The 21,234-nt window shown below is 40.1% G+C and overlaps 1 protein-coding gene across 4 annotated transcripts in view; it reads left to right on the plus strand.

The window, feature by feature from the left end:
• ZSWIM6 (zinc finger SWIM-type containing 6) overlaps window positions 1-21,234 on the plus strand; it is a 211,923-nt gene that overhangs the window by 151,088 nt on the left and 39,601 nt on the right. The window lies entirely within an intron of this gene.

Below are 21,234 nucleotides of genomic sequence, written 5' to 3' on the forward strand. Positions count from 1 at the left end.
GTGTCCTGGCAGGAAATGTTTGGGAGCTCAGTGTGGTAGTTGGAGAACACAAGTGTAATGTGTGGTTTAAACAAAAATTTTTATAGAATACTGAGTGGTTTGTAAGTAAAGACTCCTCAGTTTTGTAACTCTACAGTAAGTGTTGAATTGACTAGTTGGTTTATGGCAGTAAAAAGGATTAACATTTTAAAAAAAACTATAATGAAGGGAATCATTTCAGGAAAAATTATTGGATTGATATCAGATGAATAAAATTTAAAGAGCTTTGGTACTTAAAGAAGCTTAAAATTACAAATAACTAATTAGAAAATATCAACTAAATATTTTGGTTACCAAAAAAAAGTACAAGTGATACAGTTAAATAAGATTTTCAGTGTTTACATTTAATCCATTAGTTGTATTTCACTTTTGCAAGTTGGCCTTGAAAATTATGTACTTCAACTCCCAATCAAAAGTATTAATTCTCATTAGGCAGAAGTTTTCACTAGCTGATTCTTATTATACTCTCTGATGGACTACATTTCTAATTATGGACCAGGCTTTATCCAAGTTCTTTGATTTCAGCCCAGGATGAAGAATACATATTCTTGGCCTGTGTTTTCTTTTTTCACAAATCATGCCCCCCTTCCTGCCATCCAGTCATTACTAGACTGCTATAAATTCTCCTGCATACTGTGATGGTGAGCAGAGGTCACTTGCCATTTTAATGAAGTCTAAGTTCTGTGAAGAATCTCACGTGGGCCTAACAGTAGCTCTCAAATCTTAATATTCATTCACCAAAAAAATTAAGTAAAAGTTGCTTCTGGACTACAAAAGAAAAGGATTTTGCTTCTTAAGAAAATGGGGGAATTTGACTTTGTGCCCCTGCACAGGGCTCACATTGCTTCAAGGCTCTGCTTTGGAATTAAATGCTGAGCACTGCCAGATGCCAGACATTGAGAAGAGGCTGAGTTTTGTCGGCAAATGGGATCTGCAAGTTAATTGGTGTTTTCTGCAGGCTTCTGGCTGTGAAATGAAATTGGAAGCCCTTTAGCCACATGGATAATACAGGACCTGAATACAAATGTCACATGTCACCATCAGGACCCACTGTGAGACAATAGTGTTCCCACTCCAACACTGCACCATTACAGATCATTTAAATATGGGGATTACATTTAAACTAAAAGCCCCATTTGCCTTTTACTGCAATTTAAATGTCCTCTTAGCAAAAGCTAAGTGACAAATTAAATGAAAAAAGTGCCCACATTTTTAAAGCTGTAATGCAAAACAACCTTTTATTGCTTCTCATGTGCCACGAATGAATCATTATACTTGTCAACCCTAAACCAAGCCATAATTGGAGCAGCTACTGTTATCAAAGTAGGGCCGCTCTGTGACAGCTTAATAAAGCTGAAACTGTTAAATTAAATCTCAGATGCTTAACTCCTTAGCACCGGTGGATTCGATGGGTCCATTTCTGGCAATGGCCAATACACCAGGAGGAAAAAAATTCCTGGCATGAAAGCCTTAATCTGATGAAAGTGTACAAGTAAGAGTATCTCAGCCAAGTAACTGCTTCTTGGCAGAGAGATTCAGAGGCATCAGATTGTCAGCCAGATTACAGAATTTTATTTTTCTTTCATAGGATCAGATACCCCCCTCCCCAAGATTTACAGTTTTTTTGAGTATATGTGATTTATTAAAATGCAAGTGCTGATGTTTCAAAGTTAGTTTTAAAAAATAACCTATTCATTTAGTTCTTTCTTTCATTCAAATAAATGCATGCAATCTTATTTGAGGTATCAATAGGCCCAATTTCTTTGCCCCATTCTCTGGCTAACAAAGGGATGATTATGCTCAGTTCTTGTCTAAAATAAATGCCTATGATATTCATTTGGTCTGAGTTAATTTTTTTGATTTATGCTGTGATTTTCATAATGTAGTATGAAATAGATTCAGATGCATACTATTAAGATCCCGTGAATCAGTTTTTCCTATATTAATTTTACTTTTCTCTACTTGATGTTTTCTTACACATCTGACAGTCTTCTCAAGATGAGTGTTGTATCATGATCAGCTGTGAGAACATGTATATATTAAAATTTTGAGACAGAAAGCCCAGTGCAGCGGGAGGAGCTGCATGTTTGATAGATATGACACATGCCTCGTAGAGCTATAGAACACATACCTTTTCAGTTGTGTTCTTTACTCCAGGCACATTTTCTGGAAAGCAGATCACAGAAATAACCCTTGGCTTTCAAGGAACAGCCCAGTGCGGATTGGTGGTGAGCACACCTACTGTTAGCCCTAATGGCTGACTGTTTAGCACACTTAATTATTGTGGAGGTCTTTAGGGATGAGGGAATATATTGTAACCTCTTGTCTGTGTTGATGGGTCTCTTGCCTTAAATGTCTTCTTAGGCCGCAAGTTTACTTTGCTTCATAAAACTATAGGTTATGGCTGCCAGTCTATTAAAACTTAATTAAACTGGACGTCATTAGAGGAAATAGTTAAATAAGATTTAATTACAGTTTTATCACAGGGAAAAATCCTTAAATTTTCATTTTCATAATATGTTGTATGTAATACTTTTCCTCCAGATTTTAAACACTTTTCCTCTGGGCTGAGTCATCTGTTTTGCTCTCTGGCATGTAGCCTTGTTTCTTTGGGAGAGGCTGGGCTGCCATCACAAGGGTCTTACTGCTCTGAGTTTGCTCATGTGGTTCACAAGAACAAGGTGGTATCTCTGAGTTTTCTTCAAAGCTTTTGATAGAGACACCTAACTGTGTGTGGGTAGAAATAGCCATAGTTAGATTTTTTAGTTTGCATTTCCTTGTATACTGTTATTGTGTTTGTGTGTGCTCGGTTGCTCAGTTGTGCTCGATTCTTTGCTACCCCAAGGACTATAGCCTACCAAGCTCCTCTCTGTCCATGGAATTCTCCAGGCAAGAATTCTGAAGTGGCTTGCCATTTCCTACTCCAGGGGATTTTCCCAACCCAGGGATCAAACCCACATTTCTTGTATCTCCTGCATTGGCAGGCAGATTCTTTACTACTGTGCCACCTGTGAAGCCCCATACTGTTATTGAGCAGTGGTTATAATAATATTCCTTGGTAGGGTGCTGGATAGATTGAGTGGGTATAAAGATTCAGTGGACTTTGAAATCAGAGTAAATCTACATTGAGTAGTAGAGAACTTAGCCCAACCATTGGGACTACATATATTGCAAAATACTAAATATTGCCTACTCCATGGGGCTTCCCAGGTGAAGCTAGTGGTAAAGAACCCACCTGCCATTGCAGGAGATGTAAGAGATGTGGCTTTGATCCCTGGGTCAGGAAGATCCCTTGGAGGAGGGCATGGCAACCCACTCCAGTATTCTTGCCTGGAGAACCACATGGACAGAGAAGCCTGGTGGCCTACGGTCCATAGGGTCGCAAAGAGTCAAACATGACTGAAGCAGCTTAGCATACACACATGCACCTACTCCATGGACCTAGAACCCTGTTCAAGCTATCATCCCAGATATAAATAGTCACTTCTATCAGCCTCTTCTGCACCTACCCACATTATTCTTGAATACAGAAAAAAACTTATGCTTTAGTCACATATTCAAAACAGTGCTCTAAGTAACTGGAGGGCCTTGTGCAGAACCAGAAGTAAGATTCTAAAGGTTTAGCTTTGAAGGTAATTGTGGAGAAATTTTATGCTATCTTATGTCTCCAGAAGCAAAAGTCTTAGTAATTCCCCCACTGTTTTGAGCTCCATACTTAGTTTTTATGGTAAAGGCAGACTCAGGCTTTCTACATTTTAAAGTTGATCGAAAGAAAGTGAAAATCTCTGAGTTGTGTCCGATTCTTTGCAATCCCATGGGACTGTACAGTTCATGGAATTCTCCAGGCCAGAATACTGGAGTGGGTAGCCTTTCCCTTCTCTGGGGGTTCTTCCCAACCCAGGGATCGAACCCAGGTCTCCGGCATTGCAGGCGGATTCTTTATCAGCTGAGCCACCAGGAAAGCAGTGGCTAGTAAACAGGCTGAGGAGTAACGGGTTCTCATTGAAAACTGGAAAGCATTCCAGTATAGCTTGCCATCATATAAGTTGATATGCTTTTGCTAGTGCCGTGGAGAAAACAGCAATTCCCAGAGTCCCTGTGCAGCAAAAAGATGTCAGTACAGCCTTGGAAACTTCCATGTAGCTGTAAGTGTAGTGTGTAATCCTAATGAACCACATATCAGGGATTGCTCATCACCTGCCAGCTTGTCTTCCTGGGCACAGGAGAATATAATTTTACCACTTAACACCATTTCAATGCCTTCCTGTTAACCCTTCTTTTCAGAGTCTTTTGTGTTTCCTGATCAGAAAGAATAGATGTATTAAGTATTTGATTTTACTGCTGATGATGGTACTGGGAGTATAGAGGGAGTAGAGATGCAACCGGAGAAGGCAATGGCAGCCCACTCCAGTACTCTTGCCTGGAAAATCCCATGGGCAGAGGAGCCTGGTGGGCTGCAGCCCATGGGATTGCTAAGAGTCGGACACGACTGAGCGACTTCACTTTCACTTTTCACTTTCATGCATTGGAGAAGGAAATGGCAACCCACTCCAGTGTTCTTGCCTGGAGAATCCCAGGGATGGTGGAGCCTGGTGGGCTGCCGTCTATGGGGTCACACAGAGTTGGACACAACTGAAGTGACTTAGCAGCAGCAGCAGCAGAGATGCAACCACCGGGAGACATGAGAAATTAGAATAGGCTTGAATGAACTGTAGAGCACTTTTTATAGAGTAATTTATTCACATATTAGTAAATAAATAGACTGAACTTAGCATGGTTTTACAGGATGTTCATGAAGGAGAGTTATAGGAAAGAAGCAATGCTTCCCTGGTGGCACAGATGGTAAAGAATCTGTCTGCAATGCAGGAGACCCAGGTTTGATCCCTGGGTTTGGAAGATCCCCTGGAGGAGGGCACGGCAACCCACATGGCAACCAACTCCCATTATTCTTGCAATCCCATGGACAGAGAAGCCTGGTGGGCTACAGTACATGGGATTGCTGAGTCGGGCACGACTGAGCGACTAACACTTTAATTTTCAATGAGAGTACTACAGAAAAAAGGAATAACATGAGCAAACACAAGGAGAACTCAGTGGAGGATCTCATTATCCAAAATGCTGTCTTTTAAGATTTTCAGTCCAGCCTTGTTGATCTTCATTGTTGCTTAAATTCAAGGGGTGGGGAGGAGGAGGAGAGAGTAGACATTACAGGATCCAAGTTTTTGCTTTTCTCCCCATTGTGGTCCAGCTACTACACTCAACACAGATGTCAGCACTTATTTATCGGGCTCTATGCTAAGCGCATAATGCATACATTATTTTATTTAATTCTTAAAACAACCCTGTGAGGTAGGAACAGTTACTGGAAATGAAAGTCACTCTCTGTGACCCCATGGACTATACAGTCCATGCAGTTTTCCAGGCCAGAATACTGGAGTGGGTGGCCATTCCGTCCTCCAGGGATCTTCCTGACCCAGGGATCGAAACCAGGTCTCCTGCATTGCGGGCAGGTTCTTTACCAGCTGAGCCACCAGGGAAGCCCAAGAATACTGGAGTGGGTAACCTATCCCTTCTCTAGCAGATCTTCCTGACTCAGTAATTGAACCAGAGTCTCCTGCATTGCAGGCGGATTCTTTACCAGCTGAGCTACTGGGGAAACCCAGGGACAGTTATTAGCCCCAATTTTATAGCCAAGAAAACTGAACTATAAGAAGATCAGATAACTTGCCTAACGTCACAACAGCAGAACAGGAATTTGATCCTAGGTGTCAGTGACTTCAAAGACTTAAACCCTAAACTACACACCATCCTCAGCTTATTTTAAAAGACCAATATTCCTCTCTGCCTGGCAGTCTTTCTGCTTAGAGGAGAATAGGGGCAAAGTGAAGCTTACCTCGGTGGCAGCAAACACTTTGAAAGCTACCTGGCCTGGTCTGCCCACCCATGGCCCCACAGTCCTGTTTGCAGTTGTTAGCAGATCTTACCTAGTCTAGTTACCCACCTGTGTTCTCAGAGGCTCTCTAAGTTCAACCTCTGAAAAAAAAAAAAAACAACCCATTAATGCAGAATAGCCAAATATATGCTATTGATTAAGAACTGTAGTATATAATAAGCATATCGACAGGGAGGCCTGGCGTTCTGCAGTCCATGGGGTTGCAAGGAGTTGAATATGACTTAGTGACTGAACAACAACAACAGCAATCATACAGAAACTGCTTACTGCAGATGGAATAAATGGAACCTTTGCTCTTCTTTTCCAGTCCCTCTTGTTATGGAGCCGGTGAAAACCCTTAGGTCACTGTCTCTGTCTTGGCCTGTCCTTACCTCATGTGGTCCACAGGCTCTGCAGACCCTTCTGCCCATGGGCTGGGCTGTCCTGCTCTGAAATGGGGTTTGTGCTCCTGTCTCAGCCTCTGTTTTTCCCCTCATTATTCAGAGCTCCCTCTAAATACAGAGGCTTTGTCCATTGTATTGCTCAGGAGGCTTTGCTTCCCTCCAGCACTGTTCTCAGAACGTCTGTCTGCTACTGAGTCCTCATTACTGGGGCCTGGTTTCTTTCTCCGTTGTGTGGTTCTCCTGCTTTCTGTCCCTTAAAACTGAGACCTCTGTGTTTTCGGGTCAGAGGCCTCTGGGTTCTCTTCTGCTGTGGGGACAGGAAAAGGGGTTTATTTTCTGCTTTAAGTAGGCAGAGTAATTTCTAGTTTGGGTCAGAAGTTAACCCAAAAAGAGAATGCATATTTCTATACAGTGGGCAAATCTCTGATAAGTAGCTCCTGTGTAATACTATCAACCATCCTTCTCTTGATGGCAGCTGCTAGGGCTTAATTATCCATTCAGTACCCTGTATGAGAAAGAGTACAAATAGAGAGAAAAATGTAAAAGTGTATACTAATAGAAAGTAGTAGATTCTCGGCATTAAAAGAGATCTTTACAGATGACTTGATTCTATTTAACCAGTTAGAGACTATTAATGATATTCATTGTCTAAATTATTTAGGTGTACAGTTGGATGATTTTAACAACTGTTAGGGATCACCCCCTTGTGTATTTTTGTAAAACTCTTCTAAATATAGACTGCAGAGCTTTTATTCAGAGTTAGGTGTAGTACGCTTTTGTTGTTCAGTCCCCAGTCTTGTCTGTTTGTGAACCCATGGACTGCAGCACACCAGGCTCCCCTGTCCTTCACTGTTTCCCAGAGTTTGCTCAAACTCAAGTTCACTGAGTCGATGATGCCACCCAACTATCTCATCCTCTGTCGCCCCCTTCTTCTCCTGCCCTTAATCTTTCCCAGCACTGGGGTCTCTTCCAGTGAGTTGGCTTTTCGCATCAGATGGCCAAAGTATTGGAACTTCAGCTTTAGCAGTAGTCCTTCCAATGAATATTCAGGGTTAGTTTCCTGTAAGATTGACTGGTTTGATCTCCTTACTGTCCAAGGAACTGTCAAGAGTTTTCTCCAGCATCACAATTAGAAAGCATCAGTTCTCTGGCACTCAGCCTTCTTCATGGTTCAGCTCTCTCGTACATGACTACTGGAAAAACCATAGCTTTGACTAGACAGACCTTTGTTGGCAAAATATCTGTGCTTTTTAATATGCTGTCTGTGTTTGTCCTAGCTTTTCTTCCAGGAGGCAAGGCATCTTTTAATTTCATGGCTGCAGTCACTGTCTACAGTGAATTTGGAGCCCAAGAAACTGAAGTCTGCCTCTGTTTACCTTTTAGTGTTCTGTGTTGTACATGTAGTGTGCTAGTAGCATTGTTGGGACCAAGAATAAGTTCCAGTTACATTCGTTTAGGCTGTCTTTCCGTTTATAACAGGAGTCCATTGATAGTAGATTTTTTTCTCTCATTCATGGCTAATAGGAACGTCAGAGCAACAATTTCAGAAAAATTCTCTCCTTAGTTTTGTCACTCCCTAAAAGTTAGTATTGTGTTTGTCCTCAGGAAACTGCCGCAAAAGGGAAATCTGACTGGGGGAGTCTCTTTGCTAGAATGTGGATCTCTAGAGAGTACCATCCGATAGAACACAGGAGGAGTGAGGGAGTGAAAACCAAGAGAAACAGGCTGGGGATCAGTTCCTTTCAACATTTCTTACCATGAAGTGGCAGCATACAAAAATTAATGAGGTCTGAGGAGCCTTATATTAAGACATCTGTGATGCTCAGGGGCTTCACGGGAAGTCAATGCTGCCAGGAGCTAGAATGAAAGAAGTGGAAGCCAAGGGAAGACTGAATCCGACACTTGGGCTGTTTTCTGTGTCTGCTGGCACCTCGCAAGGTGCTTTGCAAATCTTTTCATAGTTCATTTAAACTTAGATGGCCTAATGGGATTGGGGAGAACCCAGGGAAAGGTGGTCCCTTAGAAAGATGTTTCATACATTGCCTCACAGAGCCCCCAGGGTGAGATGGGAGGGAGAAGAGTGTGATGGGAGAAGGCAGGTCCTTCTCAATCCCCATACAGTTACTTTCACCTCTCCATACGCTAGCCTTTCCACTAAGATTACTCCAGAACAGAGGATTCTAAGATTTAAAATACATGCTTGTTAGTGATTATCTTCAATAGGTTTTTAAATAGCCACTCATTTTAGATGTGTACCTAAGAATGACTTATTTATATCAATTTTGTTGTTCGGTCACTAAGTCATGTCTGACTCTTTGCGACCCCATGAACTGCAGCACGCCAGGCTTCTCTGTCCTTCACTGTCTCCCTGAATTTGCTCAAACTCATGTCCATTGAGCCAATGATGCCACCCAACCATCTCGTCCTCTGTTGCCCTCTTTGCCAGCGTCAGGGTCTTTTCCAGTGACTTGGCTGTTCACATCAGGTGGCCAAAGTATTGGAGCTTCAGCTTCAGCATCAGTCCTTCCAATGAATATTCAGGGTTAAGTTCCTTTAGGATTGACTGGTTTGATCTCCTTGCTGTCCAAGGGACTCTCAAGAGTCTTCAGCACCATAGTTGGAAAGTGTCAGTTCTCAGAACTCAGCCTTCTTTATGGTCCAACTCTCACATTTGTACATGACTCCTGTAAAGAACCATAGCTTTGACTAGACGGACCTTTGCTTGCAAAATGTTGTCTCTGCTTTTTAACACGCTATCTAGGTTTGTCATAGGTTTTCTTCCAAAAGGCGAGTGTCTTTTAATTTCATGGTTGCACTCACCATCCTCTTATTTTGGAGCCCAAGAAAATAAAATCTTGCACTGTTTCCATTGTTTCCCCATTTATTTGCCATGAAGTGATGGGACCAGATGCCATGATTTTTTGAATATTGAGATTTAAGTGAAATTTTTTAAGCTGTTTTAAGCCAACAGTTTTAAGTTCATCAAGAGGCTCTTTAGTTCCTCTTCACTTTCTGCCATTAAAGTGGTATCATCTGCATATCTGAGGTTGTTGATATGTCTCCCGGAAATCTTGATTCCAGCTTGTGATTCATCCAGACCGGCATTTTGCATGAGGTACTCTGCATATAAGTTAAGTAAGGAGGGTGATAATATACATCCTTGCCGTACTCCTTTCACAATTTTGAACCAGTCATTTGTTCTATGTCTGGTTCTAACTGTTGCTTCTTGTCTTGCATGCAGGTTTCTCAGGCGGCAAGTAATGTGGTCTGGTATTCCCATCTCATTAAGAATATTCCACAGTTTGTTGTGATCCACAAAGTCAAAGGCTTTAGTGTAGTCAGTGAAGCAGAAGTAGATTTTTTGAGGGTTTCCCTTACTTTTTCTGTGATCCAGCAAATGTTGACAATTTGATCTCTCATTCCTCTGCCTTTTCTAAATCCAGCTTGTACATCTGAAAGTTCTTGGTTCGTGGACTGCTGAAGCCTAGCTTGAAGGATTTTGAGCATAATCTTGCTGGCATGTGAAACGAGTGCAATTGTATGGTAATTTGAACATTCATTGGCATTGCCTTTCTTTGGGATTGGAATGAAAACTGGCCTTTTGCAGTCTTGAGGCCACTGTTGAGTTTACCAAATTTGCTGGCATAATGAGTGCAGCACTTTCACAGCATCATCTTTCAGGATTTGAAATAGCTCAACTGGAATTCCATCACCTCCACTGGTTTTGTTTGTAGTGATGCTTCCTGAGGCCCACTTGACGTCACACTCCAGCACCTCTGGTTCTAGGTGAGTGATTATACCATCGTGGTTATCTGAGTCATGAAGATCTGTTTTATATAATTCTGTGTACTCTTGCCACCTCTTCTTAATATCTTCTCCTTCTGTTAGGTCCATACCATTTCTGTCCTTTATTGTGCCCATCTTTAACATGAAATATTCCCTTGGTATCTCTAATTTTCTTGAAGAGATCCCTAGTCTTTCCCATTCTATTGTTTTCCTCTATTTCTTTGCAGTAATTTCTTTGAGATTAAAAGATGCTTACTCCTTGGAAGGAAAGTTATGACCAACCTAGATGGCATATTCAAAAGCAGAGACATTACTTTGTCAACAGAGGTCCATCTAGTTAAGGCTATGGTTTTTCCAGTAGTCATATATGGATGTGAGAGTTGGACTGTAAAGAAAGCTGAGCACCAAAGAATTGATGCTTTTGAACTATGGTGTTGGAGAAGACTTGAGAGTCCCTTGGACTGCAAGGAGATCCGACTAGTCCATCCTAAAGGAGATTACTCCTGGGTGTTCATCGGAAGGACTGATGTTGAAGCTGAAACTCCAATACTTTGGCCACCGGTTGCGAAGTGCTGACTCATTTGAAAAGACCCTGATGCTGGGAAAGATTGAAGGCAGGAGGAGAAGGGGACGACAGAGGATAAGATGGTTGGATGGCATCACCGACTCAATGGACATGAGTTTGGGTGAACTCTGGGTGTTGGTAATGGACAGGGAGGCCTGGTGTGCTGTGGTTCATGGGGTCACAAAGAGGCGGACAAGACTGAGTGACTGCACTGAACTGATTTCTTTGCATTGTTCACTTAGGAAGGCTTTCTTATCTCTCCTTGCTATTCTTTGGAACTCTGCATTCAGGTGAATATATCTTTCCTTTTCTCCTTTGCCTTTTGCTTCTCTTCTTTTCTCAACTGTTTGTAAGGCCTCCTCAGACAACCATTTTGCCTTTTTGCATTTCTTCTTCTTGATGGTTTTGATCACCACCTTCTGTGCAGCGTTAGAACCTCTGTCCATAGTTCTTCAGACACTCTATCAAATCTTATCCCTTGAATCTGTTTGTTACTTCCACTGTACAATCATAAGGGATTTGACTTAGGTCATACCTGAATGGTCTAGTGGATTTGCCTCCTTTCTTCAATTTAAGTCTGAACTTGGCAATAAGGAGTTCATGGTCTGAGCCACAGTCAGCTCCTGGTTTTGTTTTTGCTGACTGTATAGATCTTCTTCATCTTCGGCTGCAAAGAATATAATCAGTGTGATCTCTCGGTATTGACCATCTGGTGATGTCCATGTGTTGAGCTGTCTCTTGTGTTGTTGGAGGAGGGTGTTTGTTATGACCAGTGCTTTCTCTTGGCAAAACTCATTAGCCTTTGCCCTGCTTCATTTTGTACTCCAAGGCCAAACTTGCCTGTTACTCCAGATATCTCTTGACTTCCTACTTTTGCATTCCAGTCCCCTGTGATGAAAAGGACATCTTTTTTGGGTGTTAGTTCTAGGAGGTCTTGTAGGTATTCATAGAATCGTTCAACTTAAGCTTGTTCAACATTAGTGGTTGGGGCATAGACTTGGATTATTGTGGTGTTGAATGGTTTGCCATTAACTTCCCCTTATATAATTTAGGTGGAAGGCAGACTGGCCAATGATTTGCAGTAGGTGAATTTTTGTGAGGCTGCTGTAAGCTTGTCTGATAATTTTGTAACATTGTTTTTAGTGCTTAAGTTAAAAATTCCAAGTTGAAATAAAGATAGGACTCTAAAGTACAGGTGCCGTCTGACATTTAGTTGCTTGAAATCTTAGGGTATTTCCTCAGGCTCTGATCTAGAGACGAATATCCAGTAGTAGTGATAGTAGTGGTTGTGCAAATTGTGGCTAACTCACTCAACTCTGTGAGCAAAGATAACCTTTGCTATGGAAATCCACATATCTGTGGTTTTAGAGCTATGACCAGCTAGACCTTGTTGTCCTCGTGTTGTGCTCCCCAGCCCCATTTTGGATAACTTAGTAAATTTCAGAATTTGCTTCAGCAAACCTGGAGGAGAGTGTGAGAATCATTCATAAATTAGGAATCAGACTTCAATGAAAAACAGTCTTGAAATGACTTAGGCTTAGGAAGCTGCAGTCTTCCTTTTTGGAGAGCAAGGGCTGAGGGGGTTGTAAATAGGACACCTAAATCAAATATAAGCTTGAAACTGAGAGAAAATTCTGTTACAAGGAATGCTTTCAAAATGATGCCAAGAGCACAGAAGTCTTACTTCATTTCTTCCCTACTCTGCTCCCAATACGCACACATTTAAAGATGAGATTACTATATCCAGCCACCTATTAACCATACATGTTGATCATACACAGAAAATGCTCTTTGCTAAACGTTAGGATCCTGTATAGACCAAATAATCTGAGAGATATTTTGTTTGTTTTGAAGCTATTAAACTACCATCTATATTTAATATTAGTAGTCCAAGATCAGTTGCTATTTTTATTTTGGGCCATTTAAACTAATTTCATGGCCATCCTTGTAAATCCTTGTATTAGCATCCATTTAATAATCTCATGCTACGTTTTTCCTTCTTGTCTAGTAATAGAACACTGAAAATGATTCCTTTTTTTTTGTTACCCAGTAAAAGTGAGAAGAAAAATATACCTAGAGTTAGTGCTCAGTCAATATTTGTGAATAAAAAGCAAATGAATAATTAAATGTAATGCTAGGCATCTATTTGGAAGCAGTAAGAGGTAAGCATTTCTGATGTACTGAAAACAGTGACTGAAAGGCATTGATCTTCACTGTGCCCTCAGGTTTCCTTTCCTGCCCTTCTGGTTTTTCTTGCCTTCCTGCCCATATACAGAGGAATCTTCCCGGGCACCCGTGTACTGAGGAACACACACGCATGCACACTGAAATATAAACACAGTTTAGGGTATAGAAGGGCAATGATTTCCCCTTGCCATCAGTGCTACAGGTAATCTATTGCATTAATCAGCCAGCCAGTGGGAAATGCATGGGAAGTGATTATACTATCATGCACAATACAATCAGCATGAAGCACTTGTCAAGACCAATACATCAAACTGTAATTCGGTAATAGAATGAATTAGAGAAAAATGAAACATTCTGTTCTTCCAGAAACTCAGTACACATCACAGACTCTTTCTGAACTCTATAGAAAAGTCAGTGTATTAAAAACTTGTTTTTATAAGTAAAATTGCAGTTCCAGTATGACAGAATACAATACCATAAATTCATTTCCTTAGGGTTTTTACACAGCTATAGTGCTGAAGTGTTTACCCATCATCAGTATTCTATAATCAAAGCCATTGATTATTTTTGATAGGGCTTCTGATTATCTCTTGTCCTAAATTGGTTCTCCACGGTAAGTGGAAGGAAGGTTGTTGTACCAGTGGCTCAGGGACGCACTTGTCGGTAAATGTGGTGGACTGGTAGGACAGTGCCTTACCAGTACAGCAGGCAGATTAACGTGAACCTCCTTTTTATAGTTTCCTGTGGTAGGCACTGCCATGTCGGAGCTTAGTTAGAATGAGGAAGTAAAAAACAGAAAGGAGCCCAGGTAAGACAACAGAAGTGAGGTTATATAATGTAGGATGTGTTTCAGAAAATTTTGAGGTTAGATGTAATATATTTCATATAAGTCATGATCCATATTAATTTGTAATATATATTCAAAAGTTCAATAAAAATTCAATGTAAAATTTTCACCACATTTAACAAGGCATGCTTTTTCAAAGGGGCAAATTGAGATGATTTCTGTCTACAATCAGGATTGTTTCCATTTTTAGAGCCTACAACTAGAATATAAAGAAAAGGGTTCTTGGAGCCAGATGCTCTTTAAGTATGGATTCTGATCCTTGTATTTATTAATTGTGTAGTCCTGGACAGGTTCCTTATCTTAGATAGAACCTCAGTTTCCTTCTATGTAAAATGGCATAATGCAGATTTTTGAAGCCTAAGATAAGATAGTTTAGATAATACACAACACTTTCATTCTCATTCCAAAAGGCTTTTGTCTATGTTGAGAAAGTGGGCCCAGTGGGAAGCTTGGGAGAGAGGCATCCTGAAGACCTACAGAGTATTTTCAGCACTCAATTTGTATAGACTTGGAAGCATGGCTGTTGAACGAACCATGCCACTGTTGATGAAGACAGTTCAGTTAAGCAGCCAATGCAGAGCACATGTCAAATGTTCTTGCAGGTTCCCACGCTTCACATTCCTTCTCCTCACTATTGACTGCCCTTTCATATCAAACTAAGATAATTTGTCATTGTGCCCTTTTCTTTCTATTTTTTTCTGGCTTTCCTTTTCTCCCTTAAAAAGGAGAAGGGTGGTGAGTGGTGGAGGAGCTGGTCTGGTCATTTCCTATAGAACCAGGTCCTACTGAGGTCAGATGGTATTTGACGAGTTGTGAATATTGGCCCAGTAACACTGACACATAATACACAGAAGAAGTGTACAAAAAAGATCTTCACGACCCAGATAATCACGATGGTGTGATCACTCACCTAGAGCCAGATGTCCTGGAATGTGAAGTCAAGTGGGCCTTAGGAAGCATCACTATGAACAAAGTTAGTGGAGGTGATGGAATTCCAATTGAGCTTTTTCACATCCTAAAAGGTGATGCTGTGAAAGTGCTGTACTCAATATGCCAGTAAATTTGGAAAACTCAGCAGTGGCCCACAGGACTGGAAAAGGTCATTTTTCATTCCAATGCCAAAGAAAGGCAATGCCAAAGAATGCTCCAACTACTGTACACTTGCAGTCATCTCACATGCTAGCAAAGTAATGATCAAAATTCTCCAAGCCAAGCTTCAACAGTATTTGTACCATGAACTTCCAGATGTTCAAGCTGGTTTTAGAAAAGGCAGAGATCAAATTGCCAACATCTGCTGGATCATCGAAAAAGCAAGAGAATTCCAGGAAAACATCTACTGCTGCTTTGTTGACTATGCCGAATCCTTTGACTGTGTGGATCACAATAAACTGGAAAATTCTGAAAGAGATGGGAATATCAGACCACCTGATCTGCCTCTTGAGAAACCTATATGCAGGTCAGGAAGCAACAGTTAGAACTGGACGTGGAACAACAGACTGGTTCCAAATAGGAAAAGGTGTACGTCAAGGCTGTATATTGTCACCCTGCTTATTTAACTTATATGCAGAGTACATCATGAGAAACACTGGGCAGGAAGAAGCACAGGCTGGAATCAAGATTGCCGGGAGAAATATCAATCACCTCAGATATGCAGATGACTCCACCCTTATGGCAGAAAGTGAAGAACTAAAGAGCCTCTTGATGAAAGTGAAAGAGGAGAGTGAAAAAATTGGCTTAAAGCTCAACATTCAGAAAACTATGATCATGGCATCTGGTCCCATCCCTTCATAGCAAATAGATGGAGAAACAGTAGAAACAGTGGCTGACTTTATTTTTAGGGGCTCCAGAATCACTGCAGATGGTGGCTGCAGACATGAAATTAAAAGACGCTTACTCCTAGGAAGAAAAGTTAAGACCAACCTAGACAGCATATTAAAAAGCAGAGACATTACTTTGCCAACAAAGGTCTGTCTAGTCAAGGCTATGGTTTTTCCATTAGTCATGTATGGATATGAGAGTTGGACTATAAAGAAAGCTGAGCACTGAAGAATTGATACTTTTGAACTGTGGTGTTGGAGAAGACTCTTGAGAGTTCCTTGGACGGCAGGGAGATCCAACCAATCCATCCTCAAGGAAATCAGTCCTGAATGTTCATTGGAAGGGCTAGTGTTGAAGCTGAAACTCCAATACTTTGGCCACCTGACGCGAAGAGCTGACTCGTATGAAAAGACCCTGATGCTGGGAAAGATTGAAGGTGAGAGGAGAAGGGAATGACAGAGGATAAGATGGTTGGATGGCATCACCGACTCAAAGGACATGGGTTTGGGTGGACTCTGGGAGTTGGTGATGGACAGGGAAGCCTGGCGTGTTGCCGTCTGTTGGGTCACAAAGAGGCGGACGTGACTGAACGACTGAACTGAACTGAGCGCTGACAAGTCAGAGGGAATGGGAATGCTACATTGTAATTAGATGAGGGCCCCGGGTTATCCAGGAACCTTATCCAGGATACCAGTTAGCTGATTTGAAATATCTGTGTTTTATGTTCTTTCTTGACCACAGAAGAAGTGGTTATTCTACTTCAGTCTTTTCTCAGAGCCTGGTTAAATGATAACTAGTTGTATGCCCTTATGCTGTTTGACCTAAGTAATCTCAAAAACTCTTTACAGTGTCTCTGAGGCTTTATTTTGAAATTTCCCCAGAAGTATTTTAGTGAGTTGGGAACTAGCATACTGCATTTCAAGTAAAGAGAATGTTTTTACCAGTTAAATTTATTTTCCAAACATGGGTTACTAACATATTAAGCCTGAAGTGTACTGAGAACGATACCATAATTAGGGTCAACAATTTTTGTGTGGTCTGACCAAAGAAATTTTGTGACTATAGTTTTGCTAGCACAACTAATTATGCCAGTGATCTTCTATTTGTGACTGCAATTAGGCATTTCATGGCCCCTAAATAAGTATAATTAGTTAATTGGATCATGCATGAAATTCTATCCTCTTGTAATAGCCTTGAGAACAAAAATAAATATGATAAATATTATGAATTGTTTTATAACTATGGAACCCTGGGAAATACTAAAAGTGATTGTCTGTCTTTGTCTACTAGTATTTCATAAGAATAAACATATTAAAAAGTAGAAATTAAATTTTCCATATGAAAGTCTTCATTTTCCACCTTTGAGACAGAGGAAGAAGGGAATCTTCCTTCCTGGCCTTTCTTCTCATCTTTAGAGAAGTGGTGTTGATTGCCCTGCCGCTTTGTCCCCTGCTTCTTACCGCTGCTGCCCCTGTGTTCTCTCTAATACCATTATGCATAATATCTTCTGGAAAATATCTGGAATTCCAAAATGTCTTTTATAGAAAATGTCTAGCTTTCACATTAATTACTAACTTGATTTGCATATTAACAAAAACTCATGAAGTAGAACTTTAAAAACAAGTTTTATTGTCTGTGGGAAATAGCAGGAGATAGAGAATGGCCAGCTGACTTATTCAGTCACATATCATAGTGCTCCACCCAGCAATACACCAGCAGGCAAAGAGCACACTCAAGTCACAAGTGCATTCTCCCAGAAATGCTGATGTGAGTCCACTCTAAGAGGCCTCGAATAGTACATCATCATATTTTCAGAGATATGACTTGAATAATCAATCTTGAATTGTAAGTTGAACTCTTGATTGTTTATCTGCTGTTTTAATCTGCAGTGAAATTACTTATTTGCTATGCCTGTCAGTCCTGAAAAGTGCAGAGTTTTCATTTGTTTAATTAGACCTTTTTGGACGGACCTGTGTAAGTTTTCATTGGGTATGATTCTGTATATGCAACATGTTGTAAGTTTGTAAGAATATAGTTAAATAAAGTACAGGGTTTATTAGTTGTACATTTAAGACTACCCCATAACTTTCAACAATAGTATACCATTTGTATTATACTGCTAAAATATTAGGAGTGGATCAATGATTCTGTCAAAAGACTAAAATCATTAATCTTAGAGTTCATATATGCTAATTGCACATAGCAAGCCTCGCTTACAGAGGTGCTTTTTGACCATGTGTCTGGGCAGAAGGCTAAACACCATAGTATTTAAGAATGTTAGTTTTAGGGGCATGTGGGCCCTAGTTATAAACCCTGGCTCCTGTCTTTAATAGTAGCACTCCATTTCTACTTGTCTCTGAACCTCCATTTAGTTATTTGCAAAGTGAGTCTTTCTGTGAGGGTGAAATGTGATAATGTATGTAAAATAGTTCTCACAGGGTTCGTGTGAAGTGTTTTCAATACATGGCAGCAGCAAGTGTATCAGTAAAGATGCCGTTCACTTTTAGAAATATGTTAGCTGAACTAGATGAAGTGATCTTTGTACCCTAAAGACAGACATTGTAAAACTAAATGTAGTTTTACATTAATAAATACATTTACATTAATAAATGTAGACTCTATTTAGAAACTTAACACGTGTAACATGATATTGTTAGGATTTTTCTTGAAGGGATAGAAATTAACATACAAATCAGCACTTAATATTGTGTGTTGGGATACCTTTTATGCATAGTGACTTTTTTGTTTTTGCTTAATTCGCAGCTCTTTTCTTATGTTGAGTGGTTTGTTTGGATTTGATAATTGTAACTAACAACATTTTCATACCCACTGGTAATACTTTTCCATTTTGTAATCTAGCAGAGTTATTTCCTGGTAATTGTGATAGATTACAGTGGCCACAGATGCTTTGCTACTCTCTCATTGAGATATGGGGTCTGTGTTTTCTCATTTTTGTAGATGTTTGATCAACAAAATATGACATTAGATGTTTGGGGCAGTTTCTGGGCCCAGTCCTGAAGTGTCTGGCAGTATCTACTTACTGTCTCTTAAAAGGTTCTATCCTAAAGCCCTGAGAAACAAATACAATATTGTAAAGTAAAAAATAATAATAATAATAAAAATTAAAAAAAAAAAATCTGGCTATCATGAGGCTGCCATGCTATGAGAAATCCCACACTGTCCACATAGAGAGGCAGTGTTGGGACACAGGAAAAGTAAGAGGATTTCTGACCTACAGAACCATGAGATATAATGATACATTGTTATATTAAGCCATTAAGTTTAGGGTAGTTTTTTTACATAGTATTAGATAACCAGAACGTGATTCTGTATCTTACGATACTTCACCCTGCTTCTTTTGGTTATCCTCCAAATACCAAATATCTCTAGCAGTGTAGAGTAAAATAATATGTAAAAACAAAGTTCTGTTATTTCAGTTAACTTCATCCCTTGCGTTGGAGTAAGTCGGGTGTTTGTCAAAATTGAATCTGTATTACTAGTAAATAGTGTGAAACAATCCTAGAGTATTGTACATCTCCATTTTTAATACTTTTAAGGTATTTTTCCCTCACCTTCATGTTCTTCTTACATGAAATTTCACTTGGTTTGGCTTCCAGGTTTTCCCTCTCCAAAAATAAGAATCTGGGTTCTGATAACGTTTGAGTTCCCGTAAAAGACTGGAGCCCTAGCACTGACACTGTAAAGGAGGCAGGGTGAGCTGCAAGTATGGGCCAAGATGCTAAGGAAAGATGGGGAGGGGAAGGGTGGCTGAGGGAAGAATGCCCAGACTGCACTCCATGCCCATCCTTTGGCATGATGTTGTCACGGGCAGAGAAAATGTTATAGAACCCTGTAGCGTTGGGAATCGGTTTAAAAAAGGCCTCCTCTGTTCATGAAGTCAAGGATAAAATTACCAAAGCATCTCAGATCTCTAAGTGACTCTGCACAAGAACCTGTTATGATTAGTCTAAATGTTTAATGTCACTGGCACCTTGTTTGTCTAATATGCTCTTAATTGTTTTATTTTACTAAATGTAGAAATATTTAAGGGTGTTCAGAGAATCACAAGTGGAGTCCTTCAATCCTGTTTTCATCTTTTGAGTCTCAATTTCCACAACATCAAAGTCGTCTACACTGAGGTTTGCTGGAGTGCACCTTTTGGTGCTGAGTAGAGCTCTGCATTTTCAGAACATTTCTGCACATATTAGTATAAATAGCTCTACAAGTAGGTAGAAATTATTACCCTGTTGTTTAATCAGGGACTGCCACCACAGAGAGACAGAGTGGTCTTGCCCAAGGTCTTGTGGCTGGTAATCCATATCTTGTCCTCTCCAGATCAAAGTTTGTTGATCAAACATTTCTTCTGGTTGGAAATGTAAAACACTGGATATGTGGGACAAAATGATGGTTGTACATCGAAAATTTGATAGACAAAACTGGCCTTCAGGTCATTTAGAATTCATTAATTCTTGTTACCCTCTTTTACTGGAAGCATGTGTGCTTGTCCATTGACAGTGTGACTGATGAAATACAAAAGCGACTAAAAAGGCCTTTGTGAGGATTTGTCATCTGCCGCTGTGTTTCTGTCCTTGTTATTTGCCTGTTTGGGTCAGTATAGGATGTAAACAGATTTAAGACCACCGAATGGTTTGGAACCATTCACCTTGTGCAAAAAAAAAGGTTTTGTTTTCCTTCATCTCAAGGGAGCTGCCTTTCCTCACTGTGCTTTACTTTGGCTTGTAGATTACAGTGCATCTTTTTGCTGAGATCACTGAGTGCAGATTAGGTGGAGTAGTGGAAAGGAGAGTAAAAGCATGCTGGGTGGTGGAGAAGATACTGAACTAGAGCTGAAATGTGCCATGGATAATTCAGAAACTGAATGATGCACACACCAGTGATTTGATAATTGCTTTTATATACTTTGAGGCATTGAAGCTAGGAAGGCAATTTAAAAGTATTGAATTTGTTTTCATTGTAATTCATAGCAAATAATTAAGTGTCCTTTGTGAAAGAACCAGCAATACTTTCTAGATGCTGGGTTGTCTGCTAGGTGCTGAAAATGCTAAGTTTCGCTGAGTACTGTGTCCTGTTTTTGGTTGAGTCCTTTAAAGAGGCTTTATATTTCTGAGGGACAGCAGAATGAAGTGTTTAATCATCAAAGAGCTTTATTTTTAAAGCTACAACTGTTTCAGGAGTGTGTTGGAAGGGACGGAGATAAATGCTCAAAGTGGGACCCTAAATTAATAAAATTTGGCGGATGACTTACTCAATTTGGTTAACTTGGTTATTAAGGCTAATTACAGCTTTTGTAGTGGTGACTGTTTAGATAAAAGACCGTATCTATTATAGCTCTGAACCTGAATCTAACATTAAGAACATTCTTTCAAGATGAAACCTCTCTTTAGGGAGGTGAACAATAAAAGAATGTAACTGGCAATTTAATAAAGGCTTGGCTTTAAAATTTTTTTTCTCATTCTGCAATGGAAATTTTCTTATTAGAGAACTGTAAGCATGAAAATCTAGTTTTATAGCTATAACTTTTCCTCGAATCATAGAAATCATTGTTGAAAGTTTTCAAGAGTATTTAACATTTTGTTTTTAAGATCTTGTAATCCGTTTGCATTTTAGTTTTCTCATCTTTAATGTAGGTGTATTA

Source organism: Bos grunniens, chromosome 20, assembly GCF_055505025.1.
Source record: "Bos grunniens cultivar Pamir isolate PY7600 chromosome 20, Bosgru_T2T1.0, whole genome shotgun sequence".
Taxonomy (NCBI): Eukaryota; Metazoa; Chordata; class Mammalia; order Artiodactyla; family Bovidae; genus Bos; species Bos grunniens.